Source organism: Phycodurus eques, chromosome 5, assembly GCF_024500275.1.
Source record: "Phycodurus eques isolate BA_2022a chromosome 5, UOR_Pequ_1.1, whole genome shotgun sequence".
NCBI lineage: Eukaryota > Metazoa > Chordata > Actinopteri > Syngnathiformes > Syngnathidae > Phycodurus > Phycodurus eques.
In genome coordinates, this window is record NC_084529.1 from 25581037 (window position 1) to 25604695 (window position 23659).

Here is a 23659-nt window from a genome sequence, read left to right on the forward strand (position 1 = left end):
CTACAGATTTGCGCGCTGTCGTCTAAATCACTTGGGCTCTCTCGCAGATTGCGTCCCGTATTTACATTTATGCATGCGGTAAATTAGTCGGGGGGCGGTCACGTACCCCCCCCCCCCCTCCCCACCCGCCACATCCACATTAATTGACCCTGACAGTTAAAGCCTTGTTCGGGTCGTGACAAGGTTGACTCCAGCCCGGGACGCTGCTCCCCTGGCGCTCCTTCACACATCTGCACATCATTTGCGACAAGTGGCGGCTGCGGCGGCTGACTTCTATGATGAATGACTGGCTTGTGTTGTATTCCGTTGGACGTGGTTCTGCAATCAGCGGCGTACGCTCTAACGAGAACAAGGCACTAGAGGACCCGATTACCATGATGCAAAAAACCAAAAACATTAAAACACACCATTAACAGAAGTCCTGCATGTGTCTTCATGTATGCCAGGGGTGTTCAGCTAAAATTTTAAAAGGTCCAGATCGTGCTCATAAGTTTACAGACGCTGGCAGAATTTGTGAATTCTTATTTTAAATATGACTGAATAAAGCCCACCGCGGTATTTTCTTTATGGGTATGTTTAGTATAATGATTGTGCTTTTCTGAAATGCCTGACAGTTTAATTTGAATTCCATTAAAAATAAAATTAAATGTGTTTCACCTGATCCTTCATGTTTTCTTTAAGGAATTCTACACATCTTACAAATTCTATCTATCTATCTATCTATCTATCTATCTATCTATCTATCTATCTATCTATCTATCTACCTACCTACCTACCTACCTACCTACCTACCTACCTACCTACCTACCTACCTACCCACCCAACCCATCCATCCACTTTCATTGTTAGTGAAATGGTTAAAAGGGGAAACTCCTCCATGTGCGGTTTTATCTAGAATTAAAACATATGTAATAGTTTCTAATTTCATGTTTTTCCTTGAAAGAGGTAAAAAAAAAAAAAACTTCAACGTTTGTGTCTCCTGGCCTTTGCAGTCACAGGTCATCAAATGAGCCTATGTTTTGTCTGAATGGCGTGTTTTCTTGTGAGGGGCTCGGGGGTCCACGGAGGTCTTCTCACGCTCTTTTGTCGCAAAGACGTTCTTCCTTTTTTTCCTTTCCCGGCTCCTTCCCTTCTTCACAAGGCCCTCCTTTCTTCTCAGTCACGCCAAGCGAGTGTGTTTGTGCATACCTCGGCGGCCCGACAAAAGAGATGCTTTTGACATTCACCTCTTGTTTTTACAGTCCCTACGAGGCGCGCCGTTTGCACAGCTTTGTCAAGGAGACACGGGACAATGGCGAGCACCCATAATGTAATCTCCTCGGGGCTGCTTAGGTGCGGACGTATGTGCCGACGCTTGCCCCGGCCCCGAGCCGCTCCTCGCCGCCTGGGCCATATTTCACGCCGAGTGACTCAGGGGAGAGAATGCATGTTGTCACTTAAGCCTCACATGCTCTTTTGTGAGACGCACAACACAAAAGCGTTTGCACTCATGCAAACATCCTCACTGTCGTTCCAGGTAATCAAAGGGGTGCTCACAACAACTTGCCTGCACACATGGGTTTTAACAAAAGACACGCATCCGCCATCCAAAGGTCCAAATGCCTCTTCTAAAGTGAGCTTCCAGTCGGATAACCCTAACCCAAAACACAAAACCCTACCATTAACCCTACCAACTAAACCTAACCCCATCTGTCTGAGCTTCCAGTGGAATACTCCTAACCTAACCCAAAACCTAACCCTTCCTGAGTGATTGATCCTCCGGGCGAGTTACCCAAACCCAACCCTTGACCTAATTTCAACTCAAAACCTCCCAGAGTGAGTTTCCATTAAAACTTAACCCAAACTCCAAAGCCTAAACCCCAAACCCTCACCACCAACCCCTAAAACCTACACGTAACCCCTCACCCCTAAAGCTAAACACCGAAAACACAAACCTGAAACACTACCCAAAGCCCGAACCCTAACGCTTCACGAGTGAGTTTACAGGGGATTAACCCTAAATCCGAAACCTAAACCCTTACCTAAATTGAAACAACTAACCGTAACCCCCTAACCCTAAACCCTAACCCAGAGGTCACCAGAGTAGCGCCCATGGGCACCAGGTAGCCACCAAAGACCACATAAGTAGCCCGTGGGCATGTTCTAAAAATAGGTCACCAGTGATGGGACATTGTGATTTTCTAGGAATGTTGTAGAAGTGATCGTTTGAAAATGTAAACACTGGCAATGATTTCCAGAAATAAAGTGTTGCATATTGAAATTTACCAGTCTCCCAATTATTGTGAGAAATTGTTTAACATGATCACTGACTGTCTTTACATAAATAATTGTCATTAATTATGAATAATAACATTTAATAATAACACTATTAAAGTTAATTTGAACAAATTTGTTATTTCAGAAGTGTGTATCAAATTGTTCACCCTTCAGATTAATCAGTACCCAAGAAGTAGCTCACAGTTTTAAAAATGTCATGACCCCTGCCCTAACCCTTAACGCGTAAACCATAACCCTAAACCTTCATCGTAACCCTGGACTCTGACCATTCCTGAATCTGTTTCCAGACGATTAACCCTAAACCCAACCTCTAACTGTAACCCGAACCCCAACCCTAACCTAAACCCCTAAAACCTAACCCTCGGGTGTGCCGTAAGGGGTGTGGAAAGTGATGAGGATTCTACGGGTCAATGACTGCCAGGAACCCCAGAAAAACACATTTTCAGTATGTGGCCTTGACACTGAGGGCCCCAAATAGAGAATTTTTTTTTCACGCTACCTCAAATTTCAAGAGCAGCCCTGCTAACTCTAACTCAAGCCCAACTCTAAACCTTACTTAGAGTTAAAGGGGTGGGTGCTTACAGCCCAACCCAGAATGAACATTGGCACTTTCCCAACAATGTGAACAATTAGATGAGCGTTTCCTCTTAGCAATTAACTACCATCTCTCTTTGTCAGCATTCAGGTGAAGAGATGTTCATCATTGTCATAATTACACATGCTCATTAATTTTTGTTGATAATCGAACATCAAACGCAAGTGGCTTTGTTCGATGAATTGACGTGAACAGAAGCAGTTTATTGCTTTTTGCAACTGCACTCTGCTGGTTATTGAGTTTCACACGAACCGGGGTTGGGAATTGCTAAAAGAAAACATCTACGATATCTTTTGAAGAAAACTTGAAGAACCACTTGCTTTGTAATGTCGACTGGCTCCATTCTTGACAGTTTCTGAAGTTACATATTTTGACTGGAATTTACTCGGAAGTATGGTTGCTTTTGGGGGTCAAAAAGTATTTAGTCAAATTATTTCACTATAAAAGCGTAACGACAATTATTTTTTGCTCATTTCACTTGCTACGTTTTGCCTTCTCTGTTCTTCGCTGATGAGGAATTCTGCATTTGTTTGGCTTATTCTTTGGATTTTTGTCTTCTGATAAAAAACGCCACACAACCGACTACGGTGGAATCTCGAATAAATAACTTATATGGCTCTTAAATGGGGTTTGTAAATTTATAAGTTTGTAAAGTGAACCTAAATTTCCCATAAGAAATAATGCAAACATGAATAATTGGTTCCAGCCTCGACAAAAGTCCCTATTTATTAAATGTTTGTACCGTACACTTTGAACACAATATAAAGGTATACAGTACTGTATGTCAAACATGACAAGGGGTGATTGATCAAAAATCTCTATTAACCCAGTTAACAACAAGCGGAATCATCCCCCTAATTCAAATGCTGCTGCCCTGCCGACTGACACTCAAGCGATGTCACAAGTCCCTCTGTGCGTTCACAGCCAGTCGGAAATCACAAAAACACTTAACTTTGACAGCCAAGTTGCTACAGTTATGAAGAACATGCAAACTCCACACAGGCGGGGCCGGGGATTGAACCCGGGTCCTCAGAACTGTGAGGCTGACGCTCTAACCAGTCGGCAACCGTGCCGACCCAGGTATTTGCTAACAGCAGTTCTCTTTTCTTTACTGCCAAAAACAATGATCTCAGTTTTGTTGTGGTTTAGTTGAAGAAGATTTTGGCTCATCCAGATATTTATCTGTTTTAGACAGTGACACAACACCTCAATTGAACTGTAGTCATCTGGGGATATTGCTAAATATAACTGTGTGTCATCTGCATAGCTATTATAGTCAAGATTGAAGTTCTGAAGAATTTGACCAAAGGGTAGTATATACAGGCTGAACAAGAGGGGTCCAAGAACTGAGCCTTGAGGGACCCCATAGGTCATTGCCATTCGATGAGATTGAGCACTTCCAATGGTTACAAAATAACTTCTTTCCTCCAGGTAGGACCTGAACCATTTAAGGACTGTTCCATTTAGTCCTACCCACGTTTCCAGCCTGTTCAGCAGTATATTACGATCTACCATATCAAAAGCCGCACTGAGGTCCAACAAGACCAGAATTGACACCTTTCCCGAGTCAGTATTCAACCTTATATCATTTAGCACTTTGATAAGTTGGGAACCCTGATTGAAATTTGTCAAAGAATCCACATAAGTTCAAGAAATTGCTGAGTTGATTAAAAATAACTTTCTCAACAATCTTGGCTATGAAAGGGATATTTGAGATGGGTCTATAGCTTGCTAACATGGAAGCGTCCAGCGCTCAATTTTTTTTTTAGCAGAGGCTTCATGGCAGTTACTTTAAGAGCTTTAGAAAACTCGCCTGACTGAAGTGAGCAATTGATTATTTGCTGCAAATCAGCTAGCACAGACATCCCAATATCTTTGAAAAGGTCAGAGGGTATTGAGTCAAGACAGCTCGTTGATGGTTTCATCTGCTGAACCATTTTCTCTACAGTTTTTTGGTCAATTGTATCAAATTATGACATGGCGATATTTTTGTTCATTCTGTGGTTCGTAAATGCAATAGTTTGAATATTGAGGGGTTCCACTGTAATTATTTCATGTTTTGCTTGTGTGAACAGGCAGACAGTTGCGGGACAGACATACAAAACCATAGAATGAAGGTAATTTGAGCCTGTATAGCCGTTACTACCACTCTTTGCAGCTTTAATCCAAAATTACATGCGCTGACTTGGATGTACTATGAAGTACGGTGGCCCCTGAGGTTCAAAAAGAATTTTGTCAAAGTATTTCATTGTAAAATATCTCAGTTTGTCAAAGATAAATAATCCTGCGTCTTGCTTTGTGTGTGTGCGTCTACGTAGGCTTAGGGTTAGAAAAACAAAAAAAAAAACTATGCTAATTTATTTGAGAAGCGCCATTGCTCACAAGGTTCTTTTGTTTTTGCGACTCCAGATCGCTGATCACACATCGTAGCGATCCACAGAATAGAAACTGTGACTCTACATAGCTGTCATCCCAAATTACTTGACTCGGACAGTGGCTCTCGGCGGTCAGACTTTTTTGGGCAAAATGTAAAATGAGAGATTGTGTGCATGTACGTGATGCCACAACCAAACGTGAGGTTGCTGTACCAATCCACGGCGTAAAAGTGACTTCAGCCATATATTAATGTAACCACGACTCGGAAATAGCAGACAGACAGTTGCGGGATGAGACACACATGCCAAACCACAGATTAAAAGACAAAAAGTGACCACCACGCTCTCTGACGTTTTCGTCAAAAGTTACATGGGTTGACTATATTATGAGCCAAAAGTACGGTGGTCCTCAAGGCTCAAAAACTGCCTTTCCATCAATGGATTCACTCCACGTACATTTCACTTTTTCTTTGGTTTATTGTCTTGTAATAAACCCGCTAATCAGTTTGAAGCATGGTAAATTTACCTCGCAGGAGTACACATTTTTCCCACAGTGATACAACAAGCGGTCCTGGGAGACAGGCGTCGTTTATGGGTCAACTGCAGCTCATTGTGGTTTAGTTGGCTGTGTGATTAGCGGGAGCCGCGGTGCGCTTCGTGCGGCGCTGAAGTGCAAGCGATGGCACCGTCTAATAGACGGCGGTTATTGTTTGTTCGCGGTGTGCGACCGCGTCCGGCCGAGTGGCGCTGACAGCTGGGACGAGGCAACCTTTGTGTGCCTGTGTCAACGCGTGTATTGACAGCGCAGGTGCAAGCGTCATTCTCAGAATAATATACTCTTGATCTGATAGGAGTGCTGCGATGACAACATCATCTTTAAACCTGCAAGACTGAGCCGCTCGCCTAAAAACAATGGTGGGTGGACTTTACTTACAGTATCTCACAAAAGTGAGTCCACCGCTCATATTAAAAAAATATATATATTTTCTGATATTGTGTTGGTTTGTTTCATTCTGAGTGGCAACCTGTCCATATGATCTCGGCCACTGTGCTCAGTTTCAGGGTGTTGGCAATATTCCTTGAGCAACAGTTACTGTATGTTTTTCAGATCCTTAAGAGTTATTTTCCATGAGGTGCTATATTGAACTTCCAGTGAGCATTTTGTGAGATTCTGTGAGCAATAACGCCAAATTTAACCCACTTGCTCCCCATTCACACCCAAGGCCTTGTAACACAAACGAGGCACATGACAATTGCTAATAAGGCCCAATTTAGACTTTTTCACTTAGGGGTGCACTCACTTTTGTTGCCAGCGGTTTAGACATTGATGACTGTGTGTTGAATTATTTTGACACACAGTTATACGATACGCCAAACAAAAAATGTATAAGTAGTAGTCAGAATTTTAAAGGTACGTTTTTGGGTTTGTATCTTCTGAATTTCTGAGTCCAGCTCATGGACGGACTTTAACATGATGTGTGTATGTGTGTGTGTGTGTGTGTGTGTGTGTGTGTGCGTGTGTGTGCGTGCGTGTGAATGGACAGAAAAAAAGTGACATACAAAAATAAGTATGCAGTCATAATTTATTGATTTTATTTTATTTTAGACTGGTTGCAATGCAAAAATCCACAACACTTACAGACTCACTTTTCAAGTGTGTTTGAATGGACAGACATTTGCACAAAGCGCCAAGCACAAATATGTTAGTATTATTCATGTACATATTTCTGAAGAGCAGACGTGCACATGACGGGACTCATTCAGACAGCCCAGGAGTTTTATTTTATTATAATTTTTTTTAAATAACTTTCTCCAGTGACTTGCGCCCCAAGGTTCACTGAGAGCGCACACGTCGACCCATCCTACATGTCATCATCACACATTCATCATGCTGGCATCACGCTTGGCATGCTTGAATGCTCAACAGATCACTTTATTAGGTACAAACATCAAAAGAGATGATATCATGTAAGCGCCCGTGGTCCCTAAATTTATTTTTCCATTTACTTTTTTCTTTTTTTTTTTTTATTAGACTGCTCTGTCTAAAGAAAGAAACATTAAATGAGTAAGTTCATCCATCCATCCATTTTTTACACCACTTATCCTCACAAGGGTCGCGGAAGCGAGAGGCAGGGTACACCATGAACTGGTCGCCAGACAATCGCAGGGAACATGTAAATAAACAACCATTTGTACTCACATTCACACATATGGGCAATTCAATTAAGCTACCGTGCATGTTTTTGGGATGTGGGAGAAAATCCACACAGGCACTGGGAGAACATGCAAACTAAACACATCCGAGACCTGATTTGAACCCGGGTCCTCAGAACTGTGAGGCAGATGTGCTAACCAGGTGATCACCGCGCCGCCCTGAATAAGTTAATTGTATAAAAACGCATATAGTATACATATACATATTTAAAAAAAAACATTTCCCTCAGTGTAAAAATAGTAACACAACATACTGGTAAAAAATATACAATAAGAAGAAAACAATTGTGATCATTTGCCTCAACATAAACATGGTATTTTTATTGTAAAAAATACTATCCTAAAAATCCTCTTTATAGAATATATACTCAAATAAAAACCACGCAAACAAAATAAAACACATTATATGTATTACAAATTTTTACCTCATTTCCAGAAAATTTTAAATAGAAAGTTTATAGTAGAAAATATATACTTGTATATTAATGAAAAACATATGTCATAATTTCCTTCATATTTCCTTCAATGTTAAAATATCACATTATGCGGTAAAAAAAGAAGTAATAATTCGTTCAAAAGCTAAAAAAAAGAAAAGAAAACTGTTCACTGTGGACTTTCTATTTTAACAATTAGGGAAATAAGGGAAGTAATTATTGTACACTTTGTCGGTTTTACTACATATGTACAGTATATACAGTATTTCCTACGTGGGATTAAAGTATACATACACTGTATATCATAAATAACTGTATTAAAAAATGTATTTCAAAAGCACAACTTTCATCCCAGGAGTATATCTACAGTAAGTAAATAATAAAATATGTAAAAGTATGTCAAAATCTATTTTTTTCTTTCAATAATCATTAACAGCACAGGTAATGTTTTATGTCAATTTTACCACACTTAACTGCCATAAAAGTGTAAAATCAAGTTGACCGCATATCTTTATATTGTATACATACACATTCTTGATTGTCAATGCAAGTATAAAAAGAAGTTGATCACTGTTAGTAGTTATTAACAAAGAAATCGCTGATTAATCTGATTCTGTTGTGGCGGCTGCTCCTCTTGCCAAAGCAAAGCCATGATAAGCCAAAGAACTAATCCTTTACCACTCGCTGAACTGAAGTCTCATGAGATGCACTCAGGTCTGGCCTGCAGGGCACCGGAAGTGAGGCGAGGTATTAAAGGAGCGTGCCAAACCGGTTCCGCAGACTTTTTGGAATGTGCTCAGACGGGTTGGCCTGCCGAAGAAAGAAATGCATTTTAATTGTGTAAATCTTTGTTTTCATTTGTTGTCCTTATTTGATGAATTGCTATCATCACAAGAAGAACTTGTTAGCGACCGATCGAATGGACTGACAGGCGCCTCTGAAGGAGAGAATCGTTAGCTTGACATGAATAAAAGATCACAGATGCGCTGATCGCTCTTTTTATTTCGTCATTGTTCTCAATTACCCTCTGTCTGTCTGTCTGTCTGTCTATCTATCTATCTATCTATCTATCTATCTATCTATCTATCTATCTATCTATCTATCTATCTATCTATCTATCTATCTATCTATCTATCTATCTATCTATCTATCTATCTATCTATCTATCTATCTATCTATCTATCTATCCATCCATCCACCCATCCATCCATCCATCCATCCATCCATTTTCTGAACCGCTTCTCCTCACTCGGGTCGCGGGCGTGCTGGAGCCTATCCCAGCTATCATCGGGCAGGAGGCGGGTTACACCCTGAACTGGTTGCCAGCCAATCGCAGTGGCTCCAACTCGCAAAGACAAATTCCTTGTTTGTTTTAACATACTTGGCCAATAAAGATGATGTGAAATGGTTGCTTCACAATGTTGTGTGTGTCCATGTTTATGTTCCAATGAGCTACAATATGTGACTTATATGGTACGTCCAGTCTTCCTTAAATCTTAGGTTAAGTAGACTCCTGTTTTATGATGGTTATTATTCCAGTATCAATGGTATGTAGTCACTCCACAATGTCGTGTGCATTCATGCTGTTAAACCTAATTATTGGGTTTAATAGCATGAATGCATAATTATTATCTCCATAATCGGCACTTTCATTTTTTTTTCAGACTCCACTTTCACTTGACATCAATTGTAATACAGTGTTCGCCGACTTTATCATGAGTCATTGTCTTTTTTAAAGCAAACATTTTTTCAAATGTTTTTTACTTTAATGCCCTTGCATGTGGGAAAGGAGAGCCGCAGTCGCCGATGCACTTTTCGGCCCTTTGAAGAACGCCGGGAGAGTAGTAAAACACAAACACGATGAGCACTCACACAGGAGCTGCTGTCAGCCACAGCTCACTGTCGAACACTCACCCGGACTTGCCGATGTCAAACGTCACTCCACCAGGCCCCGCCTCTTAAATGCACACGCGAAAACATGGACGCTACATTACATATAGTGTTTTCTATCATTTTAGCCTCGCATTCTTGTGTGTGTGTTCAAGTATGTTTAGAATGTGTTTAAAAAGTGTGTTTAATATGTTTAAAGCACATGGAAGGTGTAAAACTACAAAAAGTGTTTTCCTTATATGTACTCGTGTACATTATGTATTTCCACTTATTGTGCATGGGTCTGGAACGTATACCCTCGCGATAAACGGGGGTTCACTGTATATCAGTTTGGGTTTGTAAAATAAAAGCCTCCCTCACCTAATAAGATGCCTTGCCCAGCTGCCGTTGAGTGAATCCATAAAACAATGTTTTCTTTTGTCTTTTTTAGGTGATGTTCAGGACTTTTCAAGTCATCCGCAAGTGAGAAGAGGGTGTGTCGGAGTTGTTCAAGTCTCTTAATTGTGTGAGTCTGTATTTCTGATTCTTCGCTTGTTTAGCAAAGCTGCCCGTTAGCGCTCTGCACTGAGCGCGCTCAATAGTTGCGTTCACTCTGAGGGTGTGTGGACAAAACAGGGCCAGCCAGCAGGCACAGTTCCAGCAAGCTCTCAACGCGGGGACCTCTAGAGTGCACCTTTTTAATGGACTCTCTCCCTCCCGCCCCAGTAATAAAGATTCTATCAGGAGTCCACTGGTAACACAACCTGCCGTTAGCCAGGCGAGGAGGCCCGTACCAAAAGTGCAGATGGCAGAGGTTGGAGAAAAGAGTGATCCCGCCATATGGCTAATCCTCCCATTTAAGAATATTTATTAAGGCTGGCCACGGCGGCCCGTGAGCAGTGTCAGCGGCGGGTCAACGAGCGCCTCTTGGATTGCGGACAGACGAGGAGCGGTGTTGGGTTTCGGGTGCTAATCTGCGTCCTACTGATGAGGGGCTTTGCTTTCAAAGGCTTTGATTTATGGCTCGTCTCGATTGTCTTCTTCCAAAATTGAGACTTTTTTCCCCCCCGTAAAAAAACTGTTTCAGCGGTGGGCCTAATTTGAATGCTGTTGCTAACCGAAACAGCAGCACCGAGCCAAGCAATTAAATGGTCACTCAGATGAGTGTGGAGTCCTACCGCATATTACAAAGAACCGTCATGAGTTCTTTGAATTGATATCTGAGAAGATGGCATCTTTAACGACAATTTGTGTTCCTGTAGACACTGCCATGTGGTTGCTCCACAATGTTGTGTGACATTTGGTCGCTCTACAATGCTGTGTGCGTCCATGATTATGTTCTGAATGACCTACACAACTTATTAGTTCTGCCCAGTCTGCCTCAAATCTCCCATTACGGGAAGATGTTCTCTTTAACGATAATTAGTGTTCCATTATACTGACATATGGTCACGCCACAATGTTGTGTGCAGGGTTATGTTCCAGGTAGCTTCAAGACTGTTGTTCCATCTGGTCAGATCTTGTTATGTGGAAACGATGTCTCAATGGAAAGTCGTGTTCTTGTGGACTGACATGTAGTAGCTCCACAATGTTGTGTGTATGGGTTTCTGCCCTCTCTGCCTCATCTGGCCGGCCGCTGATGACGACAATTCATGTTCCGCTCGACTCTGACAGGAACTCACTCCACAGTGTCGTCTGCGTCCGTGTTTATGTTCTGCATGACTTATAAGTTCCACAAAGTCTTAAATTGTGGTGGCGTCTCTATGACGAATAGCCTTCCAGCAGGCTCTGACAAACGCTCTCTCAATGACGTTGTGTGCATCCATTTTATGGACAGAATGTTTTGTTTTTTTGTTTATTGTATTTTTCCCCCCACACTTGTATGACAGCAAGCAATTTTTCAACATTTATTATTTCTTTAAATGGTCAGAGCATATGGTATTTTAAGGTTCCTCTGTACATCACAAGCTGTTTCTGATACTGTAGTTGCAATCATGACAATGACGTAAAATTACCTTAACAAGTGTACTGCTTTTGAGCGCAGTGGTATCTTGACTCCCGAGCTTCTTTTTTTTGCCCGAGTGAAGTGGAAAACAACGGAACAATGAAGGTGCTCTAATGGCCTCGCGTGTGGGCAAGGAGGGTAACAGTCGGCGATGCACTTTCAGACATTTTGAACGGGACAAACATGTAACACATACCTCCTATGTCCAAATGTGGTCAAAATGTAATACTTTTACACAAATCAATACTATTGGTCTGTCCCCAAGTGTTTTTGCTCTCCTCGTCAATGCAATGTTAATGGCTCAACAACGGTTTTCTGAAAACCAAATGGAGATATATGAAATGTATGGAGATATATTATGGAGATGCAAGGATTCCACCCGGCGCCAGCAAAATACAGGATGAGAACATTCACAAGGAGCTGCTGTAGGCCACAACTCATGCCCCGCTGCTCACACGCAGACTAACCAGCCAACCGGAATCCGGCTCCAAGCATCACTATCCAGCGCCCGCTACTTAAAGGCACAAATCCTAAACTAAAGACTAACATATACGTACGATTATTACGTGTTGAATTTCAGAGACAGTTTACATTTACGGTTGTGACCTTTTACTTTTGCTTTCATTATGTTTTTCTTTGTGTTTTTATACAATACAGTGCTATTTTTCTTTATTACATAGACAATTCAGTGTTATTGGGGCTCTGGAATGGATGAATGGCATTTCAAGGCATTTCAATGAGGAAAATTGATGAGCAAGTCAATTGAGTTACGAAATTGTGCACGGAACGAATGAAATACGTAACTTAATGTGCCACAGTATTTGCAAAAGTTAACAACAGTCGCTTGCTCTTTTTTTCCAACTTCAAATTTCCCTAAAAAAACAACGTTTAAATGCATCACAGAACAGGGACCTGTTGATCCACTCCACATGTGACAGGAGGAGCATTTTAAATGATGATGAGCATGCGGTTAAACAAGCGGGGATCATTTGAATAATGATTCATGTAGCTGGATGATGTTTGTTCAATGACATTTGGTGTGCAACGTGTAATTAAGTGCTGGCCGGATACTCTACTTGTCTTTGAAGTGGCGCTCTGAGTCTTGATTGCAACTTGCAAACAGGAGCGCTCACTTTGGTGCAGGCTTGCTTTTATTTCCGTCACTGCTCCAAATGCTTGAACCCCAAATGGCATTACGGCCTCATTTCAACAAGCAGATGCAATTGTGTGGCATCGGTGAGTTGACAATCGGGAGTTTCCTAACAAAATTACAGCGATCACCGATGCTGTTGTGACAGCGGCGAAGCTTCACGTGGTTTCTGTTACTGCCGCCTCTCCATGTCCTCTTTCTGCTATGCAAAACAGCGGGGTCGTGAGTGTGATTGGCGAGTTCTCTCCTATTGTCTTGAATTGGGCTCTGAGGGCACACACACGATTGTGCCCTAGCAAATTTGATTTGATCAGGAAAAAATGTCTGTTGGTTTGCATTGCTACGCCTACTCGCTAACTGAAACAGTGAAAATGTTCATTCATATATATGATATTATAAAATAAAAAAAGATATATATTTATAGTATATTTATATATATTTCTTTACATTTTGCAAATATTTTGTTTAATTTAAAATGTTTTTTTTAAATCCCCCAATTTTCTAATGAAGAATATGTTCATATCTCATATTTCTTGATAGTTTCTCATATTCACTCTTTTTGAACATTTCAAAATATATAGATTTGGAAAAAAAATACAGATTTCATTATATTTACTTTATTTCTGTTGACATATTTTTTAATTTTTAAATTCCATTGCATTAAAAATCATGAATAAAATATAAATATAAATGAAATATATAATTAGAAATATGTACTTTTTTAAAATATTTCTTTCAATGTTTTGGACTTTTAAAAATCCCCAAATTTGGAGATACAATATATACAAAAAATATGTATATTTGTTTTTGCTACATACAATGTTTATGTAGTTTGTTTGTATTTAGTTTTTCATCTCCAACATTGGTATTTTCTTTACATTGCAAAACAAGAAAACAATGATACACAAAAACAAAATACATACAGGCTTTTAATTGGACAGCAACTATATATATATATTTTTTGTCACCTCTCTATTGACTTACAGTCAATTCTCTTTAAACTTTCAAGAGTTATTGTCAAGTTGACTGTCTTACCATTAAGGAAACACAAATTGGAAAGAATTGTTGGAGGGGATAAAGCTCAAACCAAGGAGGTTCAAAGAAATAATGAAGTTGCCATTGGTTTTTCACCAACTCATTCTGTATTTAATAAGGCTACTCGCTACGTTCCATGCCCCATTCACGCACGGATGGCTGAGTCGTCTTCTGCATACAGAGACGTGTCCATGCGAGATTATTTGCGCTGCTTTTAAAGGGGATGAAATAAGCCGCTTCGATTGGTCAGGATAGAAGTCGCACCAGCGAAGACGTCCCCTTTTCAATGTGCTGGTGATACGCTGGTCCACGAAATGACCAAAACTGGGTCTAGCCTGCCTCCTCGCACAGTTACGCCAAGCGCATCGCTGGATTTGTGCTCGTCACAAAAATAGAGCCTATTATGCTGAGGTAAAATAAAACTTGCGCAGTGCGTGAATATGGAGGGCCCTATGACTGGGTTTGCCTTTGACAAAAAAGACCCCCCTGTGTAAATCTGCCCAACATGACGTTAGCATATGCGGCCACCACGGTCAACATTTAGGATGCTAGGGACATGGTTATGACGTTATTGGTTACCATTGTCATCTGATGTTCAAATGTTGAAGATGTTCCTCACATGCACATTTACCTTAAATGCATCAAAAGAAAAGACATCAGTTCTTGTAATTGCGCTGATTTGCCTCAAGTTTAAAGTGGACGGGAGGCTGGCTTTTGTCCCGTGCGAATGAGCTAAGGAGCTCATGAGCACGCTGAGGTTACCCGTTTTGTTCTGGCTATAATGTTCTCCCTTCACTATCACTCACTCTACATTAGGATGCAATCAGGTGTGCTAATGAGCGGCACGGAACATCGTTTAGAGTCACTTGAGGCGCGGCTGGACATTAGATCAACGTTTGACTTTGAACCTCTGGCTAACTGATCCGATTTGTATGGCGGTAAAGGCAGGGAATTTTCCGGCGGTGGGAAAAAAGGGAGCCAAACTTTGCTTTTGTGTCATGCTCGCAAGCTCAACGGTGTGGCCGAGCCTCGGAAATTAAACACAGTCGATAACAGCACGCTGGTCCAATTTGTTCACATTTCAATAAATCCCACAGAAAATATTGGAATGTTTTTGTAATAATTGTGCATTTCCCCCCTATTATTTAGTGTTTCTCTAATATAATTAACTATGTGCGATTATTGCAAAAAACTCTGCAAAAAACAAGCTTTTTTGGAAAGTGTTGCAGCCATAAAATTTTAAGTTAATGATTATTTGCTAAAAACAATAAAGTTTCTCAGTTTGGACATTACATATCTTGTCTTTGTAGTGTATTCAATTAAATATAGGTTGAACATGATTTGCAAATCATTGTATTCGGTTTTTATTCATGTTTAACACAATGTCCCAACTTCATTAGAATTGGGGTTGTACTTTTATTAACTATTTCTTCATCAAACATTTCCAATATTTTTGTAGTTTTATCTTCTCAATTTTTAAATGTATTTTTATCTGATATTTTTGTTTTCCGAATATTTGTATATTTGTCGTCCAATATTTCCCCCTTTCCCCCCCAATATTTGAATTTGTTTTGTTTGTTTGTTTGTCTCACTTAATATTTTTGTATTATTTTTTTCTCATATTATTTGTAGTGATACGCTCTGACGGTTGGCTCCCATTTGGGGCTCCGTCCCTTATTTGGAAGCAAGTCATACCCGTCGAGGCGAGTGCACGAGCCCCGTGGCTTCCTCCCAAACCGCCCGAGCTCTAGCTTTCTCCTTCCGCCTTGGAAGCGGGGTCTGCTCCACATATCATCTCCAGCCCCCCACTTCTCTGTTTTTGCGGTGAGAAGAAAGGAAGCTGTCGGGCTGAGTCACTTTTTCCCCTCGCGTCTCCTCTCCCTCGAACGAAACCACAAGCGGCAGCTTCCTGGAGATGAGCGCTTTTGTCTGCTCCAGGCGGAACCTCCTCGGCTGAGGTCACGCGCGGCCTCCGTGACGACGGGATGGATCCGTACTGTTTTTGATCCCATCTGGTGCGTCGTCCCCAAAGAGGAATTTCGCTGAAAAGCGCAGGATTTATTTCCGACCATAGTAGTCGAGCGACTATGTGTGACATCGGTGTGACTTTACGCAGGCAGACAGAGTGTGCGTGAATCACTCACATTTGCACACTCGGCAGCCGTGAGTTATCGCTTAGGTTTTCATGGCCTGGGTTCAAACTTTCATCTTCACGCGCGACAGTGTAGCACTCTCCATTTGCTTGGTTGGAACACAATGTTGAATTGGATCACGCCTCCTCATCCCGGGACATGTTTGCTTTTCAAATCGACAGACGAACCGTGTGTCAATTTCCACCAACAAGCCGAGGAACTTTGAGTTCCTGGTAGCAAAAGGTTCCTCTGTCCTGTGTGGTCTGCGTTTCCACCGCACCTCATAGTTGAGGGTATCTTATCCAAATGAGACTGATGACGTATGTAGGAGAGGTACTGTGCTATTGTGTTTCTAATTACTGACACTTGCTGGATCTAAAAAAAAATCACTGCAGGCAACTCAGCCTGTCGAGTTAATGTATTATTTTATATCTTAATCTAAGTTTAACGTATCTTTGATACCTTAGAAATCAAATCCTAACCCTTTATTTATCAAGGTAAGGCAATTGAGAACTGATTCTTATTTACAATGCCAACCTGGCTGCAGACAGTCTCTGAGGCAGGGATTTTTATTTTATATATATATTTAGTTATAGTTTTATTCAAAAAGAATGTCTTCCAATGTCTTGGCATTCAGACGATTCTGTTTTTTTCCCCTCTCTCTCCAGCTTTAGAAAACACCCACTCACATCCCTTTTATGGACCTTTTTCCAATATTTACCATGTGCTATGTTGCAATGTAATACGCCATTTGTAACTACTGTGTCACAAATTGTACAGTTTGTAAATGTCTTTGCTTTTATTTTGCTTTGTTTTACTCTGCTGTCTGTAGCCAGGTCGACATTGAAAATACCTTATCTTACCTGGATAAATAAAGGTTCAACTTAAAAAAGTGAAAATAAATACCTGACTTCTGTTCACACCTAGTGCGACACTTTTGAGACTTCAAAACCCCCAACATGCATACATTTTGGGAGAACCTACAAACTCCACACAGGAAGGCCAGAGATTCGAACCCCAAACCTCTGAACTGTGAGGCAGACATGCTAGCCCATATTTCACCGTGCTGCCTGAAAATTAATAATTGTATTGCTACAAATACAAGTTTTCACGCCCATGTTTCTGTTCATGCATTGCCATCTTATGATTTATGTTCCTAATATTTTCTCTTGTAGCTAAATAAGGTCACCGCAAACATCGTGCGAAATGAACACCCCTCTGAGTTCAGTGTCAATTGGAGCTAATTAGCAGGTGTACCTAATGTTGTTGCCCTCGCGTGACAACTGCTGGGCAGCGCGTGGGCCGCTAGACTCGCTGACATTGGCGATAATTGCGTCTTCCCCTTGGAGCGGCCGCGAAGGTGAGAGGGTCGGTGTCAGTCTCAGCTGTTGCGGCAGGAGGGCTTACCGTGTAAACGCGGCTTTAAGAGCCAGAAGAAGACGCGAACCGTAAAAGACGATATCGCTCACATCCACGGTACGCTGCCATGCAACATGCCGGAAGGCAGCATAGACAGCGGTGATAATTAATTTAATTTAATAATTGAATTGTAGTTTCGTCGAATACTTGTTATATTTGTCTTACTGCATATGTATACATTTTATTTCATTTGTATATACATTTACTGACATAGTTCTTTTGTCCGTATGATGATAACGCTGATAACTGGGTGATCATTTTTCTCGCCAGTACAGTGATGTGAAATATTCATTGTGTTTAATATCCTGTCCTGGAAGTAAACACTGACATGAAAGCAAAACCAAAGCCACTGATCTTCCGGTTTGCTCTTCTTACTTGATGGGATTTACGCCAGCTTTTAACAAAGCCTCTTCCTCCTTGTCCTCCTCCTGCTCCTCCTGATCCCATTTAGCTCCACTGTGGACTGTGACGGCCCTGTTTAGCATCAAGGCGGAGCAAGGTGTCAAACAATTAGCCGACGAATTCTGACAGTAAATGAGCTTCCTGCCTGCTGGGGGGGCATTCTCAGGCAACGCCCCTCCCCACAAATGAGTTCATGTTGCCCTCTTGTCCCCGCCCCCTGCCGTATAGCCTTTTTGTATTTTTTAATCTATGTGTATATCTACACTATTAGGGCTGGACCGATTTTTGAAAACTGGCTAAGCGGTTCGGTTCAACTGTGAGCATGTGTCCTGTTCCAATCCTTTTTTCCCCCTCATTTACTAACGAGGCGAAGTAGCGCTGACACATAACACATAAAACTAGATGCCAAGCGCTGAATGCAGATGCGCAAACGAAGCGGTGTTGACGGCCACGCCAAGTGTTGAAGTGAGCTGACTGATTTCACAAATATATTATACCAAGATGGTGCCTACACGCGTGGTCGGCTCGCGCTCTTTAGTATTGTCTTTGTTTTTTGTATTTTTCATTTGTCTTTGGCGTTTGTTGTTGTACGAGAGTGGATCTAACTACCGGAGACAAATTCCTTGTGTGTTTTTATCATACTGTACCTGGCCAAAAAAGCTGATTCTGATTTCAAACTTGGCCTAACTTTTGGTGCCTTCACGGCAGTATGTGAGAATTTATTCTACACCCTGAAAAACACATTTTCAGACTACAGGTGCACAATGGTCCATACCTGTTAGTGCAGCAGAATGTGAGTGTGTGTGAGAGCAGCTGTGTTAATGATTGTAAGAGTGTGAGTGAGAGAGATTGCGCGTGAGTGTGTCAATCTCATAAGCCTCCATTTGTTCTGTGTCACCATCAATTAGTCCCGCCCCGAAATAAAAGTCAATTTGGGGAGCTTGGGGATTGAAGTCTTTAATTACAGTGCGCTCGTCTGCGCGAGTGTAATCGTAGCTGTTATGGCTCGGTCACTTTATTAGGTACACATGCGAGATCCGTAACGAGAGCCAATCCAATAGGCCGCTCCAAAAATTGTGCCTTGGCAAAACTGGCAGAGGTAACGCTGCTTATTTTTATGTTCATTAGTGTGGTCGCAGAATCCGAGAGCTGTTCCGAATATTCTGCTGCATCTAAGGTGTTACGGTAGAGTTCTATTTGCCATTTATTCACCTGCGCCTTTCAGAAGTTACTTGACAAACACTCTTTCACATAGCCACTGTGGCTCCAGTGTGTTCAGATCATGACCTAACAGACTGTGTTCTGCATTAAAGGCAAAGGGAGAAAAAGGCCAAATCTCCTGTCATGGCTCTGATGCGACAACTTTACAGCTTTACAGAAAGAGGCTACATCTTGTAAAAAAAAAAAAAAAAATATATATATATATATATATATATGTTTTTTATATATATATATGTATATAGATATATAATAATTTGGCCTTTTTTTCAGTATGTTGAAAACAATTGTCCGCGTCCCACAGCTATTTGTCTATGGCAACTATCTGGCTTCACTGGTTTCTGTGTTAAAGGCAAAAGTACTGTAGATAAATGCCTGACATCCTGTTTCAGGTCTGATGCGGTAACTTTGCAAGGTGGAGCTTCTCTTATGACTGTGATGCAGACATTTTAAAAGCTCTCTCTGTGAGAGCTACTCAGGCTACTGCCTGTAAAATAAATAAATAAAATAAAACAGCATTATTCACAGCTTCTCAGTGAAAGCAACTATTGCTGTCCGACTGGCTGGGTTCAGTGTCAAAAGGCAATGGTGTATAAATACTGGATCTTCTCTTACAGCTCTGATATGGACGTTTTGTAGGGTTTCTGTGTGAAAGAAGTTACTGGTCATAAAAATAAAACTGCAATTTACCAATCTATGAATACGGTTGGGCATTGAGAATTGAGAACGGATTGGAACGTTCTCCAGGAATCGTTCAAATTTAAAACAATTTGGTTCCCATTTTCGATGCCTAGAAGACCCCGAAGAAGAGAGTGGCGAAAACTAACAAAGAAGAACGCGAACGAAGACACGCCCAACGGCGGCAGTGAACAAAAGTGTGTCTTAACTTTATTAAAATTAATAACCAATTACCTCAGCCTACACCACGCGGAGCTTCAGTGAAGTCAACTCTCAGTCAATTGGGCGAGTGAAACAATTAAATATGTCTATGCCAACATTGAGGCAGCTAATAAGATAAACGATTGGTTGCACTTTTGCACTGATGGTTTTTAGCATTTATTTTATTCTTCAAATCAACGTAGGAGCCGATGACAGAAAAAACAAAAGCTTAACACTGAGCTAAAACTTCACCAAAGGTCAAACTAACAACCTTTATTTGAACTATGCAAACCTTTTTTTGACCAAGCCCCCTAAAAGAATCTGAATCGAGAATCGGAATCGAAATCGAAATCGAAATGAGGAACTAGAATCGGGACCGGAATCGCTCAAATTGAAACGCTGCTCAACCCTACCTATGAAAGATAACTATTCTACTTTGATGGCCTCTTTGGCAAGGGCAAAAGGCAAATAAATGACTTTCTGTTACAGCTCTTATGTGGCAACTTGGCAGAATTTCTGTGTGAAAGAGGGCCAATAATAAAATCGGGTGTATAATGGGTGCAATATATACAGTATATTAAAAACTCCAGGGCAGACATTGCCAGCATTTGCACGTTAGTCATGTTGAATAACGTACTTAGTTGTAAATATTTTTGGGGGGATTAGATTCGTGTGAATAACGGGCGCTCTGATTGGGCGGATTACCATGCGGAGCGGTTTGAAGCGAGGCCCCGTGCGCCGAGAACAATGTCTATTAGCCGCTAATGCACAATGGACACTTTGTGCAGTAAGAATAGAGCGGACGTGCACACCTTGCGTGTGTGTGTGTGTGTATATGTATGTTTTATTCGCTCTCACTTGTGCTCCGGCGGAATTCAGCCCGCGATGCATTCACTGCCAGCTGTGACGTGCGGTAATATGCGGCATCCTGAGCTGGAGGGGATTATTCTTTTTCTAGTTTTTATTAAAATAGATGTATATTTTTCAAGCCTGATTCGTTTATTGTGTTTTGCATTCAATCAAAACATCACAAACAGCACAGATTTCAAACTCAAACCCGGTCACATTCTGACCTACAGTATGTTATGCAAAAAAAAACAAAAAACAAAGAAAAAATTGCATTTTGATGGAAAAGTTCAGAACCAAAATAAACTTGTCCAGCAGAATCATCAGTAAAGCAAACACACAATTCCTAGCAATCCAACTACGAGGAACCGGTTCTCAAAAATAACCGTTTGACGATTCCCATCCCTAATTTTCATCGTAAAATTGTAAAACCTTAATCACGAGAAAGCCATATCATACGAGTGTCATTGAATCCATTGATGCGAACTGCATTTATGTCTAAAAATGGCTCCAACTCCTAAATTACGCCCAGTGTGTGCAACTTTAGAGGCTAATTTTCTCCCAATTTTTCTGACTGCATTTCAAATTGTGGTTTGAATGGCCTTGAAATGACTTCGACGTCAAGTGTGTACCAGCTGCACAAATTACACATTTAAAACGGTCTATAATTGAAGTACGAATTGAGACCTTTCTAGCCTCTGAGTGAGTGCGGTCATGGGGAAATCCTAAAAGCGCTTCTTCAGATCAGGTCAGACGGGGGGAACCAAGCTCATTGTTGGAGGAGCTTGGATTATCATGGGAGCATCCAGTGAAATGACTTGTCACTCCTAATCTGGGATTAGCAGGCTTTGGCACCTCGCGGGCGCGCTAAAAGCCACCTGTTTGACTCTTAATTCTTTTGTTGCATCAAACTTTTACGTGCTTGTTAGACACAATCGTTGTAAAGTGTTATTTTTAGACCTTTGTCACATAGTCATTCCTGCACTTATTCTGCATGGAGGGACCATGGAGCATTTCAATAAAAAAAAAAAGTGGCATCTTTGTTTGTGCAATCTGTGTGTTTCAGTCATGATGTCCCTCGGTGCCGCCTTGTCCTTTTAGCTCATCGTTCACTCAAACATACATGTGGACTGGGACAGGACCAAACAAAATGGAAAAAAAAAAAAAAAAAAAAAGTACATTTTACTACACTGAGGATAAAAGGGACAGAAACTGCAATGTGCAATATATATTGAAATGTGGGCCTTTATTCATTTGCGCGTGTTCTTTCTCAGGATATAAGGGTATCTTTTTTAAATATTTGTTTATCATGTCGCTATAATATATTTTTTATTGTATTTGCCATATCTAGTTGTCACACTCATACGCGCTGCTCTGGAAGTGCTGAACAAATCCTTTTCCATGTTGAAACAAGCCAGCCAAGTACGGTGTTGGCCGATTTATTCTCAAAAGGTAGAGTTTTCCCTTATAAATCCGCCTAAAAAAAAATCATTTTCGAACGTGTCTGACATTTGTCCTCCTCCATCACCCATTGTGCAAATGGCAAGACTACAGTGCTGTCAAAAAAAATATTGGCCTCCTTCTCAAATTCTTATATTTTTAACAAATGTAAATATCAGACCAATATAACCCAAGTGAATTTAAAATGCTGGTGATTTAATTTATTAGGGGGAAAAAAAACTATTCAAAGTTACCTGCTCTCTGAACAATCAATCACAAGACGGAAAAATGCCAAATTCATTCTAAGCCTGCGCAAAGGACACATTTTGTAAAACTGAAGTCTGATTGGTTAAAAATAAACAGCCAATGCTAATATTGTGTATGTGTCACGGGTCAGCACTCCTGATTCTGAAGGCCCTGAGCAGATTACGTTGACAGAGCAACACACAGAAGCGTGCCCGGAGAAAACCCACCCAGGCATGGGGAGAATATGCAAACACCACACAGGCGGGGCCGGGGTTTGAACCCCTGTCCCCAGAACTGTGAGGCAGATGTGCTAACCAGTCGCCCACCGTGCTCACGCTAGTTTAATACTAACACGTGATGGAAAATGACGTAGACGTGCTAACGAACAGCATCGGTGTGTGCTGTGTTGTAACCTTTTAAGCGACGGCCATTTGAACACAAACGGAGAGCAACACGTAGACAGATAATATAACAATACTCAGAGGCATATACTGTACTCTTTACTGAGCAATTGTGCCTGTCACGCAACACACAACAAGCAGCACAATGTCCATGGAATTGAACCAAAGTATATGGCGAAAATGGTTTCATTTCTTTACATTCTATTCAGTTATGTCATTAGTGTACGATTTTCTATCTATCCATGCATTTTCAATACCGCTCATCCTGTTTTAGAGTTGCAGGATGCTGGAGACTAGTCCTACTGACTTCGGGTGAAAGGCAGAGTACGCCCTGAACTGGTCGCCGGCCAGTCGCAGGGCACATAAAGAGAGAGACAACCATTCGCACTCACATTCACAACGTCACTGAGTGATAACTGAGCCCACGCTGCCTGCATCGAAGTCAGGCGAATGCACCACTACACCATTCAGTTGACCACCTGTATGTTTTTATAAAGTACCTTATTATGAGAGTGATACTTTTCTCATATAAAACACATTACAAACATTTTCTTTTGCGTGAGGCTGAAACATTTCCATTCATTTCAGTGGGGATAGATGATTTGAGATGTGTTTTGAGGAAGGCTGCAACTAACTATTATTTTAAACATCGATGAATCTGTTGATTTTTGTTTCGATTCATCAGATTGGAAAACAATTTTAAATTTCTATCCCTTTATTTA

The 23659-nt window shown here is 41.1% G+C and overlaps 1 protein-coding gene across 2 annotated transcripts in view; it reads left to right on the forward strand.

Moving 5' to 3' along the window:
* LOC133403368 (transcription factor SOX-6-like) overlaps nt 1-23659 on the forward strand; it is a 111141-nt gene that overhangs the window by 10742 nt on the left and 76740 nt on the right. For both annotated transcript variants that reach the window (XM_061678326.1, XM_061678327.1), the window contains exon 2: nt 10216-10290. The gene's annotated coding sequence lies outside the window, so the exon portion shown is untranslated. The remainder of the gene's footprint in view (nt 1-10215; nt 10291-23659) is intronic.